General features: G+C 37.5%; 1 non-coding gene across 1 annotated transcript; it reads left to right on the forward strand.

Moving 5' to 3' along the window:
• The first annotated feature begins 510 nt into the window (after positions 1-510).
• Positions 511-581, forward strand: TRNAG-GCC (transfer RNA glycine (anticodon GCC)). Its single transcript has one exon. It is a non-coding gene; the product is annotated as a tRNA-Gly (tRNA).
• Positions 582-4890: the final 4309 nt, after the last annotated feature.

Consider the following 4890-nt stretch of genomic DNA (forward strand, 5'->3'; position numbering starts at 1 on the left):
TTGAAACATGAGCAACACACAGCACTAAAAACTGAAGAACTCCTACTTCCAAGCGTACCAAAGCAAAAACGAAAAGCCACGAAATACACTACAAGTGTCGTGCATAAGTTTGCTGATTGCTATAATAAGCTGTTTTCTACGTTACTGCTATGTTTTATTGGTGGAAACGCCAGTAGAAAGCTTTTCAAACTTGCATGCAAGTTGGTGACTCGCTTGAGTGTGAAAAGCCAGAAGCACGTGGTTTATTGATAATTTGTGTTTGATTGTGGGATTAATGCAATTTTGTAACTCATTAATTAGATATATATTCAAAATAGAATAACTAAAGTTTTAAACTGATTTATAAATTTATATAATGTTCGTAACAGATGTTTGTTTGTATAATAAATACACCCGACAAGTATTTTTTAATTCATGATTTAGCACGAATTTCAAGAAAACCTTACTTTAGACAAATCTATTTTTAAATCGATTGATAATAATTCTTAATTAATCATTTTTAGTAACCAAGCATCGGTGGTTCAGTGGTAGAATGCTCGCCTGCCACGCGGGCGGCCCGGGTTCGATTCCCGGCCGATGCAAAGAGTTTTTTTTTTTTAAATTCATATCCACCAATCTAGTAAGAAGGCCATGCATTTAATAAATTAAATGCACATTTGCCAAGCAAATATAATGCTGGTTCCATTGAATCATGCCAATTGGATTAGATGTGTGTTTTCAAATCGAAATTCGTCTATTAGCGTCAATTGAAAAGCATAATTGAGTCGAAATTCGTTCTCACGACGGGGGTGTGTTCATTGGTCTAATATTCAGGGAAAAATGTTCTCCTGCCCAGCGTCGAAGTTGAAAGGGAAGCAGTCAATTTTTCGATCCCGTTCTACCGGTCGATGAACAGGTTCGTATTTTTTTTTTGCATTCTTTCGCATGGCACACACAAGGCATCCAATTGAATCAATATTTTCCATGTTTGCTGAACGCGAAACGGAAATGAGTTCGCTGAAGGTGTGTCGACATTTTTTTTTGTCTGTCTTAACCAGCTTAGCGGGAAGTAAATCAAAGACGATGGTGTGTTTTTTCTCCCTCTTGATGGTGGCGGTGACATCCTTTTTCCTACCTTGTGTGCCAATGAAGTCTGATTATGACAAGTCCATTAACTTTCCTTCTTCTTTTTTTTTTGCACTCAACAGTAGAAAGTAACTTTCTTTCTAATGGTAGAAATTATGGATCATTCGCTTGTCAGATTACGGAAGGCTACTTACAATCCCACTCCGACGATGATTTCTTCAATCGTGTTTCATAAAGAAGAACCTTGTTGGGGAAGAAAAATCCGCTTATGTAATTATGATTCGGCGTAACGCACACCGTTCGTACCATTCACCAGTTAGCAGCTGTAAGCAACAGTGACAATGAAGCGTTAACAAGTCCGTAACTCGCGTCGGGTGAATCAGGAAATGGGACACACACGGGACGTGCTCCGGGTTTCCAAAAAGACCAGGGAAATGCAAAAAAGTCGTCGTCATCATAATTCATAATCAGAATTCGTTAAAATTAGATTCCATTTGCTAGGGCTGAGTTGGAGTTCACATTCACATGTATTTTTAATATAAAATATGTATTAGGGTAGTTCAATTCATCAAGTTGGTTTCCAAAAATCAATTTTGAATCATTTTATGAGATGGGTTTTCCTACAATTAAGATCATTTGATAAAACTGTTTTTGCATTGGTCATTTGATGTGTATAGAAAATACAAAATGAATGGTTTTTGATTGAATCAGAACAGACTTGCACTACATCATACATATGTAATAGCCTGGAACTGTTGTAAACTAATCTTCATGTCCAATTCATTCAATGACCGCTGTATTTAAAAAGTTGTGCCTGAGTCAAGCTGGGATCAAATGAGATCAAATTTTGAGTGGAATATCAGGCACCGATTAGACAATTTGAACTGCCCTAAAGATGTCTGTCCGGTACAACACGAGGAAAGTGTACGGTTATTTTTGTCCAAAACTCCCTGTGGATGCGTGTGTCTTTGCTGGATGTGCTCATTCAGAAATCTAAACTTTAGCTTGCTTCCATCGTCTCCAAACACACATCTGCCTTCAGTTTGCTGGGATTTCTGAGTGAGTGTAGAGAAAGATGATGGAAAGATGATGCGACATAGTCATAGATATTACCCAGCCTGCTACGATGATACGATTTTTGCGGCAGCATTTGTGTGTCGTTTCATATTTTCATTGGATTCTAATTATAAAATGCTTGCTCCAACGACACGGATGCTGTGAGATCATATTGGATTACTTTTATGTTGGTAGATATCGATCGTGACGAGATTTATTTTCGGAGTTCATCTGGCAGATGAGCTCGTTGCAGGATTTTGATTAAATGTTTGCCTTGCTCGTACACCAAAGGGGCAGCGAAGCGATAATATTATTTGAAAACAAATTATTGATGGTCAAGTGTTACATACAAAAAAAAAAGTTTACCATTTTTTAAATTATTCTTTATTATTTAAACTTTCACCGAACATTTCCGTAGTTCAAAATTTACCGAATTTGAATTTGAATTTCCATGAGTGCTCTGAGTAAAGCATGGTTCACTTAGAATCTGGAAGCAGGAAATCAGCTTTATTTTGGGATTGGTTTGACATAAGAAAAATGTATAGTAGTTAAATCGTAGATTTTAACTGCATCAATTACATCAAAAAATGTCAGAACATTATTGCATTTGTTTCATGAAATAATTAAGATGCTTTATTGCAATTTGCGTGAGTCGTATCCAATAGATAATTACGGCGAGTGCTGAAAAAATCGAATTATGCATCGAGCTGCATAATTTTGTTGTTCTTGCAATTTTGATAAATACCCTTTCTGTTCTAATTATTTCTATCTGTATGGAACGCAGTTTCAAGAGTATCCGAATATGACCATCCAAGCGTGTGATCACATCTTTCTGATCAAGTAGGTTATGAAATATGGCTGTCACCATTTTTCAAGCTCTCGGCTGGCAAGGCCATACGCACAGTTTTGAGTGCGGAAAAGTAACTTTTCAAGAGCCACATGTGAAAAGGGCATACAAGCTTTTTTCAATCAAACCTTTGTAGACCTTTTCCTCGCCAACCGAGGGTCACTCACGCAAACCAACAACATCATCAACAAGGGAAAAGTTTTCTCTTTCCGGTGATGTCGATGGTTTGCGTTGGTGTCATATGGGTGGAGAGAAAAGAGCATAAGAAGGTTTGTTTTCAAAAAGCTTCTATGCCCTTTTCACATGTTGTTCTTGTTTTTAGCACGCATTACTGAAAAGTGTCAGTTTTCGAAACTGTTTTGAATAACATAATGGCCTACTTTTCACAACTAAACTAGCAGTGTCGAAAAGTTCTACATCTCAGCATCCAGTGCCGAGAAGTCCAGTTAAATATGTTGCTTGCAAGTTTGACAGATAAAATGAGGGGTTTGTGGATTTTCCAATGTTTCGAGGGGTGCATCGATTAGCTTGAGACCGAAGAGAGTACCAGAGCTGAGCCAAAAAGTTGAACTCGTTTCTTCGGGACCTTCTTAGGGTTACCTCTATGAGAGTAGTATATCGGCAAGCACACATTTTCCTAAAAAACACTGAAATCCGTTTGACAATCCACAATCAGTGCGTTGCGGCAAAAGCAGCATTTTACTTGAACGCGTATTTTTTAAACAGCGGCATCTTGAGAAGAGCTCAATGTTTTCAGCTGTATTTTTTAAATTTTGAATTAAAGAGAACCTTCACGACGTGAACCAAATAATCATCCAAGCTCGTAGGAGGTAGTCAAAACCATGTTGGCCACATCCAGACACGTTCCAGGGAAAGTGGTCAGATTATTTCTTGAGCAAACACCCTCATGCGACACATCAAACTACAATATCATTTAAAAATAAGATCATTGGTAAAAACTTCATGAACCAACACCCTTATACGACGCATCAAACTACATTAGAATTCAAATATAAGATCATTGCTGGCCATTAGACTGATGCAAAATTTGATTTTTTCGCTCCACAGTGCTTAAATGGTTTCAAATCGGGTCCTGATTAGCCTTCCACAGTTACAACTCATTTGGTTAGAAACAGACTTCGCACAAGCCATTTGAAGTTTACATGTAAATTACTATGGGAAACCTCAACTTTCTGTTCATTGCCTTCTAGTCTTTTTCCATATTGAGCTACGAAACAGTTCGATAGCCATTCTTATAAACAATTTTCTCAGCTACAACTTTGCTCGAGATCGTTTCTATGTAAAACGAGACAGGAAAAAGTTATTAATTATTTAAGAGGTTGGTAAACTTATGACATGATCAAGCAGCTGCTCTGTAGGCAACACTGTATTTTGCAGTGTGACATAGTAGCCATGATTTTGTGTCCTATTCAACGCCCCAGAAACACCAATGTTGCCTGCTGAGCAGTTGATTGAGCATGATCAAAAGACATCAGCGCATTGAACCATTGATAACTTTCGATCCTTGTATTTAATCAAAATGTGGTCTTGAGCAAAGTTGTAGCTGGGAAAATTTCCTACAAGCACAGTTGAAATTTTTTGAAGCAGACTTATATGGTGAATTATTAGGTAGACATAAACAAAAATCTTGGTTTTACCATAGTAATTCCCATACAAACTTCAAATGGTTTGTGCCATCTCAGTTTCTCACCAAATAGGTTCAAATTTTGAGAGGTTAGTCAGGATCCGAGTTGGAATCGTTTAAGTATTGTGGAGCGAATATTTCAAAATTTGCATCACTCTACTGGCCATATTGAGTACTGAAGACTACGTTATCCAGATCTGGACATGTGTAACCACTAAGTGATAGCAGCGCCGCTTCTAGTGGATCGGTGGGTATTGATACTGAACACATAAAAACA

Source organism: Ochlerotatus camptorhynchus, unplaced genomic scaffold (genome assembly GCF_037179485.1).
Source record: "Ochlerotatus camptorhynchus isolate MF236.1 unplaced genomic scaffold, CSIRO-AGI_Acam_v1.1 ptg000443l, whole genome shotgun sequence".
Lineage (NCBI taxonomy): Eukaryota > Metazoa > Arthropoda > Insecta > Diptera > Culicidae > Ochlerotatus > Ochlerotatus camptorhynchus.